Source organism: Aedes aegypti, chromosome 2, assembly GCF_002204515.2.
Source record: "Aedes aegypti strain LVP_AGWG chromosome 2, AaegL5.0 Primary Assembly, whole genome shotgun sequence".
In the NCBI taxonomy this organism is placed as follows: Eukaryota; Metazoa; Arthropoda; class Insecta; order Diptera; family Culicidae; genus Aedes; species Aedes aegypti.
The window spans coordinates 154315581-154333420 of NC_035108.1; the positions used below are offsets into that span (position 1 = coordinate 154315581).

At 38.0% G+C, this 17840-nt stretch overlaps 1 protein-coding gene and 1 long non-coding RNA gene across 22 annotated transcripts in view; both read right to left on the reverse strand.

Moving 5' to 3' along the window:
- Positions 1-17840, reverse strand: part of LOC5569595 (poly(rC)-binding protein 3) — a 441652-nt gene that overhangs the window by 227482 nt on the left and 196330 nt on the right. The gene's annotated exons all lie outside the window — the stretch shown is intronic.
- LOC110676138 overlaps positions 12568-17840 on the reverse strand; it is a 58245-nt gene continuing 52972 nt past the window's right edge. The window contains exon 2 of the long non-coding RNA XR_002500103.1: positions 12568-13143. This is a non-coding gene — a long non-coding RNA (uncharacterized LOC110676138). The remainder of the gene's footprint in view (positions 13144-17840) is intronic.

The window sequence follows — 17840 nt, forward strand, 5'->3', positions numbered from 1 at the left end:
GGAATTCTTGCATGACATTACTTCAAGATACCTTTAAGAATTCAATTTTTTTTTCAGGGTACGCCCAGAAATTATTTTAGAGACTCTACCATAAATTTCTTTAGGAATTCTTTCAAATATTCTTTCACAAATTTATCAAGGAAATTTTGGAGTTAATCTAATAATTCTTGAATTAATTTTGCTAGAATTTTGTCCTAGATTTCCATTTTCACGAACACAAGTAATATCTACTGCAAAGTTCCATCCACTAATTTTAGAAAATACTCAGGATATTTCGCCTATGATGTTTTGAAACGTTTGAAATATCCCAAAGAAGTTCTTAAAGAGTTATTCCAGATTTTTTTTCAGGGATTTCTCCAGAAAATTGTCAAGGACATTTTTCAAAATTTTATTATAGAAATTCCAGAAAAAATCCTGGGAATATCAGTAAACGAATCCTAAAGTAATCTCTGGTGAAAATTCTGGAAAAAAAAAGTATGATGAACTCTTGCGAGGATCTTCGAAAACCCCACCAAACTCCTCGGGATGTTTTGTCGATTTTTCTAGATGAATTTCTAAGTTAATCCTGCAGAACTGTCTACAGGCATTCTTTAACAAACATTGAATAGAAGAAAATCGTATAGAAATGGTCGGAATTTTTACTGAAGTGAAACATCAAACGAAATTTTCATGGGGATTTTACTTGAAAAGTTACTCGTGAAATGTTTGGAAGAACTGCAGGAGTAATTCGTGGATGAAATGCTGGAGAAATTTCTTGATGAAAACTTGGAGGTACTTAATGCTGAAACACTGCCCGGATTTATTGAGGAATTCCTGGAAGAATTATTAACAGATTTCCAGAAATAATTCCTGGAATAATATCAGAGCAATTCCTGGGCTAAACTTAGATGATTTTATCAAGGAATTTTCCTGAGAATGGTTGATGAATAACTGAAAAAATCGGCGTAGGAACTCCTTAGGAAATTTTTGCGGGGATTCATAACGAATTTCACCGGTGATCCAGCCGAAGCCTGAAAGCCTCGTTAATAAAGACAATAACAAAAATAGTTTAATAATTTAAAGATGTGGGCCTTCCTTAGCCGAGTGGTTAGAGTCTGCGGCTACAAAGCAAAGCCATGCTGAAGGTGTCTGGATTCGATTCCCGGACGGTCAGGATCTTTTCGAAATGGAAATTTCCTTGACTTCCCTGGGCATAGAGTATAATCGTACCTGCCAAACGATATTCAAATGCGAAAATTGAAAAAAAAAAATCTTTAAGAGACCTTCCCGTATATTTGGGGGACGGACCTGGTGTAGTGGTTAGAACACTCGCCTCTCACGCCGAGGACCTGGGATCGAATCCCATCCCCGACATAGTCACTTATGACGCAAAAAGTTATAGTGACGACTTCCTTCGGAAGGGAAGTAAAGCCGTTGGTCCCGAGATGAACTAGCCCAGGGCTAAAAATCTTGTTAATAAAGTCAAACCTTCCCGTATATAAGAGACTTTTTAGAAACTTGCATGGAAATAGAGATCAGGTCTCTAATAAAAACCTTCTGCCGGCCCTGAAATATTCAAATAATCTTATAATAAGACTTTTGTAGAAGTTCCGCAGGATCTCTTGTGTTTATGACTTTCAATGCTCAGGGTAGAACTAGGAACAGAATTGATAGTTTTCTGCTGAAATTGATAGATATTATCTTTCTAACAAGAGCAATGCAGGGTTGCCAGATTGTCAAAACTAAAATCATCATACTGCATGATAAAAAATTACAAAATGTGTACAACTTCCATTAATTTAGTAGGGAAACGTGATAGAAAACATGTATGGACTCATAACACACATAACGTTTACGTTTAAATATTATAAAGTAGAAATATTTGTATGAAAAAACAACATAATTTTAAGTAAGTTTTCAATGGTTTTACCGATTAAAATGCTGCCACAACTAGGTATAAGATTTTTCCTTCCTTCGTTTATATTTTTCTGTATGCATTATTGGTCATATAATTATGAAAAGCAGTATAGGACGGAAAAACTGAAGACATTTTTGGGGGAAAGATCGGTGGAATAACTGGAACATGCTGGTGTGAAACCTTCAAACGAATTTTCAAAAAATCCATTGGGATTTATTTTAAGAACCTTTTCGAAAAATGTTTTTAAGAACTGCAGGATTAATCCCTGGATGAAATGTTTGAGAAATGCTTAGAGAACCTATTAAAGGCACTACATGGGGAATTCCTCGTAGAGTTTATTGAGGAAACCCTGGAAGAAAGTATTGATGAATTCTTGCAAGAATCCATAGAACAAATAGTTGGAGGAATAATTGAAAAAAAAAATCACAATCCTGAACGAGTTCTTAAGGTTTTCTCGAAAAATCTTCAAACGAATCAAACAAATCGGGTAAATTTTCTTGGAAGAACTCCAGCAAAAATTAGAAAGATTTCTTAAAATAACAACCGAAAAATTGGTGAAATAATTAGTAGAAAAATCTCGGAGGAAATCCTGGGAAAGTTTTCAAAGTAATCCCTGTGGAAATTACTGTAGGTAGTAACGTTGGATTACTCAACGATATTGTGCAACTAATTTTATCAAAATTCTTCTATACATTCCTCAAAAAATCGCTGGAGCAATTTCTGGTGGAATTGTTAAAGGAATCTCGAGATGAATTTTTGGGTAAAGTCCATGGAAATAGTTTAGAAAGAATATCTATGAAAAGCATTCGATGTTCCTTAAGGTTTTCCACGATGAATCTGACAATAAATTCGGCAAGATCCTGTGGAACATTTGCATACGAATCTTTGAAGGATTCTCTGGAGCTTCTAAAATAAAAAAGGAAAAATGTGGTTTTCAATTACAACGAAAAACCGCCACCAACCCTGCTTCCCCAAACCCAAGAAACATCTCCTTTTGAGTGATGTCGACGTCTGCGGTTCGGAGGAGTCCGCCCGAAACATACTTTTTTTATTTCGTTTTATGTGTTGTTTTGTGTCGTTTTATGTGTCACTTCGCTTTATGGATTGAAATATTTAAACCGACGTTCTCGACAGCGTGTTTTTTTTCTGGTTGGTAAAGTCTGGGTGTCGATGATGTGCAGCATGTGAACAACAATTTCCGCAAATGTTATCATCATCATCATCATATCGAAAGTATTTTATTTTTTTTTTCGCTGGGCCTGGATTTTTGCATATTCATGGGGACGGGAAGCAAACGACGGGATAATGCCTTTCGGAGGATGTGCTCTTGTTGTTTGGTGAAAGGATTTTCCTGAAAGCCAGCCGCCAGGAAGGGAGCAAAAAAGTGATTGCCGCACCGTGAGAAGTAATTTGCTATATCAGCGAATTGGGCGAAGATTTACCGACTTCATCCTGAGTGTAAAATATGGATTATGATCTTCGTGAAGTGTGGCTTTCTGATCTTTTGACGACCGTTTAGGGATGATGGCTTTTACACTGAGGGTACTGTTCTGAGAGAGGAGCGGTGAATTGCAGTGGAGTTTTGAAATAGGAATTCGATGGATTTGTTCAGATCTATAGCTAATGCGTAACTATACTGACCAGAACGTCTTCCCATAAATATTCCACAACATCCCCTAACGCCTAGGAGAGATCGAAGAGTTCTATGCATCTTTCTTAAGTAGGTGTTCAATCATTCATTTCATTTCCCCAGGAAAATTGGACAGGATTTTGAGCCAGTACGGATTTCGGTCGCCAACTGTATTTCTTCAGTTTAGTGTCTTAAAAAGAAGAGTAGGGACACAAGTCGGCCATCTTTGTATTCCGAGATGCTTCATCTTAATTTCTCAATCTTTTTCATAGATTTGAGCGCATAATACGCACAGTTATCAAAACATAAAGCATTAAAAATATATGCTAACTTTATGCATAATTGAAATTTCTCCCAATCAAACAGAATGAAATTAAACTGGACAAGCTCCCTCCATCGGAAAATCCGTCAGCATCACTGTCACCCGTCGATGACATTTGAGTGGCATTCCTCAGTCGTCGTATCAAACATTCCCTCGCAAATATGATCTGATCAAAATTCCTAAACGGAACCCCACTGCTAAATTTGATATGCAGCAGCAAATTCTACATTCTGCTCTAAACTCAAGAACCAGTCATCCTGACCCCCAGCGCCAGCCCTCTTCTTGTCCGTGGGACAAACCCAAGTGACGGCGCACCGTGTGACGAAAAATTCCGCAACGCCACTTTCTTCCCACCAAGCGCGATGATATGTCGTCGTTGTCGTCGTCGTCATTTACTGGCTTCGACGACCATCGGAGAATATTGCATCCATCTCGATGCGGGTTCTCTTTTTCCATCATTGCACCGTCTGGTCTCCGTTGCAACTATGTAGGTATGTGAACTCTGTTTTGACACGACGGACGGCGCACTAAGGGGTAATTGGCGAATCTAGATGGGTAAACGTTATTTTGAAAATTTTATAATAATGTCCTGCATATGACCCATGAATAGGTGTGAAAGTCTCAAACTCTTATTCGAATCCATATTAGCGCTGTATCATCTCAAAATCAGAGTTAGAAAAATTGCGAATTTGAAACTGATGAAAAATTGCAATACATAAGCAGAATATGCAGACTAACAAAACTATTGATGTTCATTCATTTACTTAGTTAACATCTAAATAGACAACACTGAATCAACAATTTCACGCCACAATACACAGTATCTCTGGGAAAGGTTTTGGAAAAGATTCTGACAAAACATAATAAGCTCGGCTGAATTTTCTAGTCAAGATATTTGAATAAATTGTACCGAAAACCAGGACTAACATCTGACAGGCCTGGTGAATAAATTACAAGTAATCTATATGCAATAAGCTGCGGCCGCAGAAAGACTCTTAAATCTGCTTTCTGAAAGAACCTCATCTCAACTTCACCGGAAGATAAGCGAGAGACGTTTAGGAATAACAACCTAAAATTCAAATAGTTTGTCAGAAACTCGTCCAGGACTTCAAAAGCGAGTACTGATTTTGCTGGAAATTATTTCAGAACTTATATTAGAAATTCCAACAAATGAGTTATGCATTTTTCCATTGATTAACCTTTAATATTTTTTTGACGATTCTAATCAACTACTTCTGTACTTTTGTAAAGACAAGTTTCAATAATAAATGTTGAACATTGTTGTACAATAATAATTGGTCTATAGCGATATCAGTGGCGATTTTCTCACATCGAATTCATCTGTTAAAGAATTTCAGCAACAAATATGCATCTAATTAATACAGATTTCTGAAAAAGGACGATTTCAATCGATTACTGTTTTGCTTTACAATCTATAGATTACTGTTTTGCTTTACAATCTAAATATACAAAATTAATCATTTTATAAGCCGAGTCCATCAAAATGATCCGACTCGAGTCGCTGTCGAGTTTTTCGATAGTTGTCACTCTATGTGACTGGATTAATATGGGAGTCGACGGATGACATCTGAAATATGCATGCTTACTTTGATCGATAAAGATTACAGACGAGCCACGTGAATTCGCTCGATTTACAAAATAGACTCCTTAAAGTCGTAGAACAGGTAAAACGTGAGGTTTCGAGTCGACACTGAGTGATATGATTGTTATATATCATTTATTTAGTGAAATGTTGATTTGAAATGAAGGTATTTTAAGTAAGCATAGAATCATTCTGTAATTACTTATACACAATATTCATCTAATTCGGTTTGTCTCGAATTCATCAAAAATTAATTGGGTTCTGGAGTTACTGTTTATGTCGAAGAAAGGTTTTAATTTAACAGGAATTTTGCCACAATTTTTAATTTTGGATTTGGCCAGGATTTTTTTTCAGAATATTTTGAAAATCATCCATTTATTTTTCGAGCAATCCGCCATTATATTGTCTTCAACCGAAAATTTTCTTCTGAATTATTCCACAAATTTATAAAATAAAACTTTAAGTAGCTCGTTTTGTATCGGAACTTCAAAATCTTCAATTAATTTTGGCCAGTAAATTTCTTTTAGTCACTATTTTGTTCATTTTGATCACTAAAGTCACTTTTACTTTGTTGTCTGATCGTTACCAGCCCTGATAGAGGTGGAATTCCTAGGATAAAATCCAGTTATAATCTCGGAATTATAAACTCTTAGGAACCGTTTTGCGTAAGAGAAACCCTAGTAGAATCCCTGAAGGAACTTCGGGTAGAATTTCTGAATGAATTACTGAAAGTATTCCTGGAGATCTATCGGAACCAATCTAAATAAGGTGGTAGCGATCTAATGTTTATCTTGGAGGAATTTTAGGAAGAAATCGTGGACGAATCTCTGACAAAATCCCCTGTTGAATCCCTGTGGAAATCGCTACAGGGATTACTGTAGAGATTATCTTGGAGGAATTTCTATCAAAATGGTTTTAAATAAACGAAATACATTAAAATTTCATCTTGATTTTCATCGCAATTAAAAAAAAACTTTCATTATCTCTCGATTGTTATGTGATAAATTTATTCCTCTTTGATATAGAAAGGCATAACTTATTAATGTATTCAGTTTGAAAGTTTTTTTTTGTCTTGTAACATGTAGAGCGGCCCTGAAAGAAATCCTGGTAACATGTTTAGCAAAACTCCATTTGTTTAAACCAAATCCAGACGAAGATCCAGTCAATCGTCTGGCGCATTTTTTTTTTATATTTCTACGTGGTTGCGATAAATTGAAAACTTGTAATGGAAATATCCTCTAAAAATGTCAGGAGGAATACTGGTAGAATTTCTGGTATAGTTACTATTTTACTAGAAATTCACTCATAGATTCTTTCGCCAAATCATACACTAATTCTTCCTACAATTAAATAAATGAAAAACCGAATTTAGCATTATACCATTTATTTATAGGTATTCCATTGAACAGTACGAAGATTTATTATCCTACTAGAATTGTTTTCTTAATTCCCAAAAAATCTCCGGTATGATTCCAGGAGGAATTTGAAGAGTACTACCTGGGGAAAACCCTGCAAATATCCTTGGAGGAATTCGTGGAGGGATTCCTGGAGTATCTATAGTAATCCTAGAAGAAGTTCTGGTGTAAGCCTTGTAGGAATTCCTGAAGAAACCCAGAAAAACATTTCTAAAAAAAATCTTTGGAGCAGTCTCTGGGAGAATTCCTGGAAAAATCTCTGAGGAAACATCATAAGGAATCGCTTGAAAATCCCTGGAAGAATCCATAGAGGAAACCCTGTACAAGTTGCTGGACGAATTCTTGAAAAAAATTCTGGAAGAATCTCATTGAAAATATTCAATCTATGGAGGCATTTCTGCAGGAACTCCTTAAGAAACTCCTTGGGTAATCTCTTGACAAATCCTTGCAGATATATTTCTGGATTAATCTTTGGAATAATCCTTGGTGAAATCCATGAAGGAGTCTCTGGTATAATACCTAGAGGAATTGCTAAAGGTACTCCTGTATAGAGGGTCTTGTCCCGAGAATCCCGGGATAAAAATCCCGGGAAATCCCAGGATCTAAAAAATCCTGAATCCCGGGATATTTTCGTAATTCCCGGGATTTCCCGAAATTGCATATTGAGCCAGAAAATACTGTTGTATTATTTTCTCAAATTGACACAAAACAAGCTGCCTGTTTTTCTGGTTATTGTTGACGCAAGAATATATTTTAGTTATTGTATTTAGCTTAACTCAATAAGCGTATTTATTGAGGTTTACGGCCACTTATGCTTATACTTTTTTTCTGGTATGTTAGTATCGTAATTTTCAATAAACTGTAGTAGATTTTTCTACAGTTTGTTTCGTTTGTCGAAAAATGCATTGGTGGTTGAATTTTTCATCATATTAAAATTTTATCGATACCATTTTATCTTACTGTAACCGTTTAAGTTTGCCCAGTGTACCTTACACTTTTCCAGGACTAAAATGCCTGCGGCTGTCATGCTAATAATTTAAAAACTTAAAGATTCTATATGATACAAGAATGTAAATAATTTTGGTTAGATTTGAGTGATTGGTATTACCAATATAAATATAAGAAGTAGAACGCTAGTGACGCTGTTATCATAAAATATATTTTTTTTATTAATACCTACTATTGAAGTTTTTGGTTGTTTGTTTAGTGCCATGTTGTAGAGAATGTTTTATTTTGGTTCATGAAATTGGTTTGACACTTATAGACCCGCTGCTCAAGCTGTCAGAGCGTGGCAAACTAGATGTTGGTCACATGAACAGTCGCGACATTAGCACTCTAAGGCTAATGCTTCTACTGGATTACCCCTATAATACATTATGCATCACGTTTGAATATCGTTTCAAATTAACTTTAATAAATGCCCATTGACTTCAGCTGCAGATAGGTGAAATATTGATAAATTAAATCTAAGAGAACATTGTTTCTGCCTATTTTAATTCGACTTGACCTTTAAAATCAGATTTGGTTATTATGAAATTGCTCTATAAAACTAAACATTGCTTCAATACCCGCTCCGGCCGTTCTATAGTCGTTTTGGAAGCATTTATTTTTTGTCCCGGGATCCCGGGAAATCCCGGGATTTTCAAAAATAAAATCCCGAATCCCGGGATTTTTTCGAGTCCGGGAAACAAGACTCTCTACTCCTGTAGCCCTATCTGAGCCGGTCTGAAAAAATGGAGGTTTTTAAATGTTCTTCCTAAAGGAATCTCTGGCAAAATTCCTAGTGGAATGCCTGGAAAATCGCTGTATGGATCACTGTAGAGATTATCTTGGATGAACTTCTGTAATCTCTGGAGGAATCTTCGAAAAAAAACCAGGAGAAATCTCTCGAAGAGACACTGAAGATTTTTTTTATCCACACCAATATTTTCAATTTCAATCTGAGTAATTTGTTTTTCTTTTGTTCTAAAACTATTCTACGGCTGCTATGCAACGCAAGTTCGACGAAACAACATGTTTGAATGCACAAATATGTTCCTATAAAATGTTTGCTAGTAGTTTGTGCACATATCACACAGTTCGCGAAAACATTTGCGCAACTTGCACAAATGTTCGTGCATTGCAGGCGCTGTGTAATCAAAGCTTTAAGCCATACATGATGCATCCAAATATAGTTAAAACATGTTCACCTGTTAACTGTACACAAAGAATGCTCAAAACGGTTCGGAATACTTTTGGCCAGCCGGATTGACCTAATACCCCATAGTGCGACGTCGACAAGCGCAAGCAAGGCAAAACTTCGCGCAGATGTTCGTCCAAGAACGCCAGACAAACATCCAACAAACGGCGACAGCGAGGGGGGGCTAGTGGTGTTGGTCGGTGCAGTGTGATGCAAAATACCCCTTCAGTCCCCCTCCCAGAGGACCGGGAGACGAAACGAAAACGATGATTGTGGCAATATGCCAATAAATTGCACATAACGGTGACATTATTCGTTGGGATTAAAAGTACCCACACCGTCGTAGCGCGAGAAGAGCTCTGTGAAGTGCTCGATCACTCGACTCTTCAAATTTTGGTGCATTTCGGGGGCAGACCTTCGAGCAGCAGCAATAGAGTAGCAGAGGGGTAGTTATTGTTTATTTTTTTCCTGGATTTGAAGGTATTGCTGGTGCAAGTTTTCAAGGAAAGTTGACAAGTTCCAAAACGAAATCGAGTTTCCGAATTGAATTCCGCATGGGGGAACCTCTTTCCTATGGCAAACCAGTTCGGGCTCTGCAGCAACCAACATTCTGGACTACACCACAGTTCTGCTGGCTGGCTGGATGAATACCTAGCATGTAGTGCACATGTGCTAAAGTCGATGCAATCTGCATATGTGCACCGTGGGGACTGTTTGTAGTGGTTGTTCCCTATTTCGTCGTCGTGCTCCTTGATGGCAACTTTTGATTGCTTCTAACGACGACATGGAGAACGGCCAACAACAGCGCGGTGATGGTCGTCGTGAAGGGACGCAATCAAGAGGCGGAAGGGATTTCAAAATTGGAATAATTTTTATGTGGTTTGCTTTGAGCGAAACTTGTGTGCATGGAAAGCACTTATGTAAGAGTGAGTGGAAGGGGTTATTAACTATTTCTTCATTTGGAGGGAAATTCCTTGCATATGAATTTAGTTAATCAATGTCTTCCAGTGCAGCGGTTGAACGTTTCTTGTGAAGTGAAACGATGTTTTGCAGCGGTGAATTGCATCCTTATTAGTATTTTGAAGGTCATATCCGTACAATAGTAGGTTTCAGGTGCCCCGGGGGATGTGGCCAATTTAAAACATGTCCGGAATCATATTAATAAGGGTATCAAACATACGATTTTTGGAGCTGATGAAGCACTTCCAGAACCACCGACTTCAATGACCACTCTATAGTAGGTTTTAGATGCACCGAGGAAAGAATCCAATTCTTCCGAAATCATCACCATTAAAATTCTTCAAGTTTGATACCCACACTGAGCTGAACAGCAGGCATTGTGCCAGTTGAGTACCAAATGTACCAAATATCAAAATGAAGAATGAGTTTCGTGCGAACCTTACCTTACGGGTAAGCAACGTATCATTATAAACATGAAACCTGTTGCTAACTGTAATAGCTATCCTTCATCTAAGAAATCATCATCACTCCAACAACTATCCAGCCCACTACCAAAGCACCAAACACATTGCATCATAACTGTTGTTCAATGTCCATCCCTGAGCGCCCAATCCCCTCACGAGATGCTGCCAATGATCATTATTGCCCTAGATCCGTTCCAGGTGGTGAACCAGTTTATTTGCACACTACAATTGCTCTTCCTGGCACACAGAACGAAAACCGGATTCGGCGTGTTAACCACCACACCACCACTTCAGATGCCCACTAATTATTTGAACCGCAATCTCTATTCCGTTTGTCAACTGTCTATGAGCTCTAAAGCTATCTTGCGAAGACGCGTTATCATAAATCTTCGCCTCACTTGCCTTTGGACCAATCATACAGTCGTCGAAGAATTCCCTGGCTTGCCGCAATCAGTTACTACTGAGTAGCCCTGTTGCCCGATTAGTCAAGAAGTTATTTTAACCATGGTCTAACGAGGAGACAAATCTCGGTTGCGCATTCCATCGGCAGCGACTGTCGTCGTTGTCGCGTGGAAATGAGCGGAGTCGTGAGTAGTTCTTCCCATATACATAGATTCTAGTTAAGGACAAACTAGAAATGCAGCTCACACAAAACAGCTGGACTGCCGCAATGGATGATGGTCTGTGTCGTTGTTGGACCCTGAGCTACTGATAAAGGCACTTGCTCTGACCGAGCTTGGCTTGGTGCAAAGGGATGGCATGTTGAAACCGTAAGAAGAGATGAAAAAAATGCACCGTGGATGGTATTCACTTCGAATAACGGTGCAGTGAGCTGGTACTTGGTCGGAAACAGCAATAGCACACCATTCGAATGGATTGTTGCAATCCAGTATCCAGCAGCATCCGCTCAGCGCTACTTTTTATACAACTGTGTCACATGCGTCTCTGTGTTCAGGGTGCAGCAGGGAGCTGACCTTATTGTACTAATCGGGATAGCAAGGGTCCTGACTACACTGTTTTCGAAACAACACCATCTCACTCTCTCTCTTTCTCTAGCACCTAGCACTAGGTTGATTTATTGATTTATTGATTTATTTATTTAATCCAACTGACTTTACAGTCTTATTGAATATCTTAATTCTAATACGATAAGCATAACAAACAAAACACTTGAAAACAGATTCAAACATATTAAAATATCGGAACAAAATACAACTACACAGTACAATATCAAACATTTTCAACGGCAATTCAACAAAACGATCAATGATACAACTGAATGAAAGCTAAAACAACGACTATTGAATAATTTAAACATTAAAAAGGAGGTTTACATTGAAGGTCGCCATGTATTATTAATTTTACAAACAAATTCCCTGAACTTGATATTAACGGGCCACGTTGAAGGATCAAGCGCTCGAGCTTTCAATTTGCTATTGAGTACAACTTTAAATGACACAAAGTCTAACTTTCTAGAATTGTCACAATTTTTTATCAGCTTTACAACATCCAAGCGATCGGGTTCAGAAATTTCTAACACACGGGATACCATACGCTGAACATCACACTCAGTAGCACTTGGATGGATATTCGAAAGAAACACAGCAAAGTGATCGTCATTCGCCATCCACTCGTCTCTGGATCGGTGCGCGCTATATTCATTACTAATACCGACGTCGTATCCATTTGTTCCGTTGAGTAGCATGTATGGCGAGATAGGAGTTGAGCTCAAAACATTCGATGCGATCGGGGAGGCAGTAGGTACGATTTTTGCGATTGTATCCAAAATTCCCTTCACTGCGTTCTTCAACTGTTTCACGTCCTCCTCAACTGATATACGCTCGGTGCCGTCAGCTGTTGTTGAGTTCCCATCGCATGGAATACCATCTCTCATTTTTCGGAACGCACCCATGCACGCATCACACAGCCATAGAATATTCTGCGTCCGCGAGAGTACGTCGAAGTCTCCTTCTTTCAGGCCAACACAGTCAGCGTGGAAAAAGCACGCACAATCACCTTCGCAAACCGTGTAAAGATCAACATGACTGTCAATACACAGAGAGCATTTCTTGCATTTCGTATCTTTCGCCATTGCAAGTTGATAATGTCCACAATTGTGTCGAAATTGAAACAAAGTTTTTGAAACTAATACGGAACCGATGCTGATTACTCTATGCGCAAATGCCAAACCGATTGAACTTTGAACATCTGATAAAAAGCTAAGCACCTTTTTCTAACGAATAACAGTAGATAATTAGATACAAAGTCAGAGCGTTCAACGGCGGGTACACATATCAGATCGTCACAACACATCTCAGGTTATCTAATGGTGGTTAGATTTGCACCGTCTGGCTTTGTATCCGACAGACATCCCAAACGGCCGAAGATGAATGAGGTTTGTCGATTACCCTCCTCTGTTCTACCTGCACTTGTCAATGAGGGGTTATTTATGTTGCGGTCGGTGGTTTTCAGCATCGAAACCCCCTTTTCTGACTACTGATGGCATATTTGGTTCCGGTTCCTGGATTTTTCGTTTCGATCCGATTTATTGGCCTACCGGTGAATCAAAATCCGTCATAAATCCGTTGCATTTTTCGTTTTTTTTTTCCAAATTGGATCTAGACGTTGCATTCAACCAAGTTATTCCCTCCAAACGATTCCATTGAAGCTTACCTGAAACGAGATAAAAAGTGAAAAAGAACCTCATTAGTATTGCATTTCCACACCCTACACTTGCAGGATTTAGTTTAAACGTCACGTCTACGCCCTCAAAGCCATGGATATTAATCAAGAAAATTACCACTTAACGTAGCCCAGCAGCAGAAAAAAATCAACCCTTCCAGCACGCAAAAAAGTAAACCCTTTTCACACTCGACAACTACACTCTGTGTCCCACACCCAGACTCGCAGGCAATGCATCATCGTGTGTGCAACGTGTGTGTGCAACATTGGCTTCATGAGTGCTTACCCATTCTACCGGCAATAACCAGAAACAAAAAGCAGAAATCCAGCGCAAGGAATCTGCAACTGCCAGAACCCAGGGATGGTAACGTTTGAATGTTTAACCCTCAAAAGCCCGAGGCGAACCTTGCATTTTAAAATGGCCACAATTCGGAGACCAGTAGATCAATTAGTTTTTAAAGTAAATTCTGCGGTTAGTTGGTCTTACAATCTTTAGGTAACACATCCCACTGACCCCTCCTCTTTTTCTAGGTAATGGAAAATGCTTGGACACGTGTGTCTTCGGCAAAGTATTTCAGCAGATCAATAGCTATTTGAAGCCGAAGAGCCTGATTGAGAATTCATCCGTTAGAGGGCGCTGGTAACAAATTTTCTTCGATTGTCTGTATCTCAAGATCCTTATCAGCTAGAAAGTTGGTGTCTTAGGCAAAGTGGTTCATTAGATCAATGACTAGAGTTACATATTTCTCAGGAGCACATAAATGTACTGACGAGCCTCCAACCAAACCGTCTCTCAGCTCATCGGAATCCTAGTGTGCTGCGCTAGATGGAGGCTCACGAAAATTCTAAAAGCGCGCGCTAGGTGATGTGCTCTCCGGGAGACTCGTCACATGCGCTGCTTGGCGCTATGGCTCGCCATCGGTATCCAAGTTGTGAAACAACTGCTTAGTAACGAAGAGCTTCTACAGCTATTTTCGCCTCATCATGCAGTTGTCTAGATGGCCTACATGATATGATCGAAGACTCGCGATTCAAAAGTTACAATTTCGATCCTCGTTGAAAACTTTTGTAATCACTTCAATTATTGCGCTGAATTTCAAACAGCACATGTGACGGAGCGCTTGAGACCGCAGTGAGACACATCTCAAGAAAAATGAGGCGCACCAAAAAAGGTCTCACGATGTACAGCGCTCCCGTGCGCTTACAAGCAATGAGGCTCCTGCACCTAAGGCTACAGCACGTGCACAGTAACTCTATCAATGACTATCTATCGGAAAAAAAAAACTGTTTGAAAATTCATCCGCTAGATGGCACTAGTAAAAAAAATCTTCAATCTTCACTGCTTAAAGATCCTTAATATCTCGAAACTCATTCATTTCCGGCAAAGATATTGAGCAGATTTAAAGCTATCTGGAGGAGAAAAATCCAATGGAGAATTTATCCGCTAGATGGCGCTAGTAATAAATTATCTTTATTGTCCGTATCTCAAGATCCTTAATAGCTAGAAGGTTGGTGTCTTCAGCAAAACTGTTCAGCAGATTGAGGACTGGAGGTGAAAAATATTGGCGGATAAAAAAACCAGTGCGAGTGCGCTTTAAGAGACTAGAAGGGAAGCCATGAAAACCATTTTTTAATATGGTTCTATAACTCTATATACAGATTGTGAATACAAAGTTAATGAGAGATGGCTGTAGCGCCATCTATCAGATTACTCTTCAATTAGGTTTCATTTTTGCCGAAGACTCCAACCTTCTAGCTGATAAGTTTTGTCTGTTGATGTCATCCAATAAATAAGTGCCTTGAGCAACAATACCGTTGAATATTGTTGCTGATTTGGTACGGCCATGTGTACAATCAGGTTTTGAAAGGCCATTCCAAATCTGATCAGCGTTTTCAGGTCGTCAGCTCTAGGCCATTGCACATTGCAACTGTTTGAATCGCATTGGTAATAATTTTTCGGTCGGCCATACATTGGCACCAATATTTTCTAACCTCTCTATAGCCTTCAATCTGCTGAATACATTTGCCGAAGACATCAAGCTTCTAGCTGATATAAATTTTGAGGTAGTGAAGATTGAAGATTTTTTTTAACAAGTGTCACTTAGCGGAAAAATTTCCAATCAGACTCTTCACTACCCGATAGCCCTTGATCTGCTTAACAGCTTTGCCGGAGACACCAACCACCTACCTAATAGATTGTTCGACATTTCCCCGAAAACCATTTCTCCGAATGATTTCTTCCCGAAGGATTTTCTCCCGAAAACCATTTTCTCGAATGAACTGTTTCCCCGAATGTTCCGTTTCCCCGAAAGCTTTTTTCAAAGACATTTTTATTTATTTAAAAAAAATATCAGTTAAGGTAGCATCCACAAATTACGTAACGCTCTAGGGGAAGCGAGGAGTAGGCTCAAACATTATGGCTCACACAAAAATTTGAAATTTTTCATACAAAAAGCGTTACGGTAGGATGAGGGGGTCACAAATTTCCAATTTAGGCGTTACTTAATAAATGGACGCTGCCTAAGACTATATTCAGCAAGCTTGATAATCGCCTCAAACGAATGATTCTCTTATGAATGTTTTGAATCGTTAAACGAAAGCTGAGATATTTCGAGCACGCTATGTCTGAACTAGACGATTTTAAAAATCTAATGTACATCAGACTTTTTCTCGCAAGGGATCAGTATTTGGTCTATATTTTCATAATCGGAAGGTTTAAAAATATTCTATCGGTGAAATTTTTTCCATACATTTTGAATGGGCCGAAATGCGTTGAAAATGGTATTTTCATAGGTTTTAGTATAAAAATAGATTAAAAATGGAAAAAATAAAAATTTCACCGATGGATTATTTTAAAACCTTCCGATTATGAAAATATAACCCAAATACTGAACTCCAGCGAGGAAAACTTCGATGTACATTCGATTTTTATAATCATCTGGTTTAGACATAGCGTGTGGAGTGAAAATCGATGACAGTTTTTACTGACAAAATATGTTAAAAACAGTTAAGTTCGATATTCACATTTTTATATGCTGAGAATTGTAATAAAATACATACAATATTTCGAAAGAACATTTAAGAGATGAACAAATCTGACGCTTAATGTTGTTTGTTCGGACCTAATTCATCTTAATGACATCTAGCTGAACGGGCAAAGGCAGAATAATTAAATAAAGTTTGACTGGTTGAAAATAATTTGCAGGATTCAAAGACGTGACCTAATAAGATCTTCACTGTATGAAAAAGTTCTACGAAAGAATGAATGAGTCACTAATGTCGTTTTCGTTTTCAGGAACTGGGTCAGTGATCAACACATAAACAACCCAACGTCAATCAAATTGTAGCTCGGTCGAACCTGAATCGGGTTGGAGTTGTGACTGTGAGTCAGAGCGACCAGTTCCATGTTTCGCCAGTTCCAACCTAGGCTCAAAAACGAATTCGATATTGATTTGGGACGCATTTGACAGTCCAGCACATCGTGTCCAGGCTATCATTCGATCATTATCTCCGCGTTAGTTGATTGTGCTTCTTAAAACATAAGCACTACAACTGAGAACGTAAAAGGCTTGTTTTCAATTTTATAAAAATCCCTTCTTTAGAAAATGGGTTGTTCTTCTCTATATATAATAAATTAATCATTAATAATCATTGGCATCAAAATAGTTGATAATTTTTAAACTCTCACCTTCTTATCATCGTAGGCAGTTCTTCAAAGCTTTGCTGGTTTGATATTGTTATACTTGCAGCTGCTACTGATTTCATCATATATTTGCCCTTCTTTTATTTGAAGGCTGTTCTTCATAAATAAATATATCAATATAAATTAACAGAGCTACTGAAACTTTAATCAGATTTTTTTCTGGTTATTACATGCTGCTGGTTCAAATGTTATTGTGAGAACAAATACTAAAGATTCTAATATTTTGATCCAACATTTTCAATGCTTTCGAACTTTTTATCTAATTAAGACTTAATTACTCTTACCCGAGCAACACACTTGTTATAATTGAGTATTATCATACATGACTAGTTTTGGTCATATATCAGTTGATAGTACACAATTATAACATGTGTGTTGCTGGGGTAATTACTTAACTTAATTAGGAGCTTTTTTTCAAATAGGGTGGGTGTACCAGTTATGGACATAGTGGTTCCTTATTTCGCCATACGTGATAACTTTGATGTCTTCTAATTATGAAAATTTTTGTGTGTTGTATTAGTTAGATTTAAGTTAAATCTTGATGTTAAAACATTCAAAAAGATTTAATGAAAGGAGTCCGCGTGGTCTGTAGGGATTTGAATTCTAAACTTGTAACCAACTCAGTTATTGGGTCACCAAGTGACTCGGTAGCTTAGTTGGTAAAGCGCTCGTCTAGCATACAAGAGTCCTGGGTTCAAATCCCAGCCGAGCACGTGGATTTTTTTCTTAATTTACCCATAGTTTGTCCATCTTTACCACGCGTAATTAGTTAATTAATTCAAATAGATTTAAAATGTGAAAGTTATCAAAATTTCACATATGGCCAAATAGGGAACCACTATGACCATAACTGGTACACTTTCCCTAGGCGATTTTTTCTGTTTAATTAGTGATTATTAGCATTTTAAGTATTCATTACTAACAAGTTCTCTGTATTCAACGTTTTCGACTAGAAGACCCATTCAGGAACGATTTGGAAAAATTG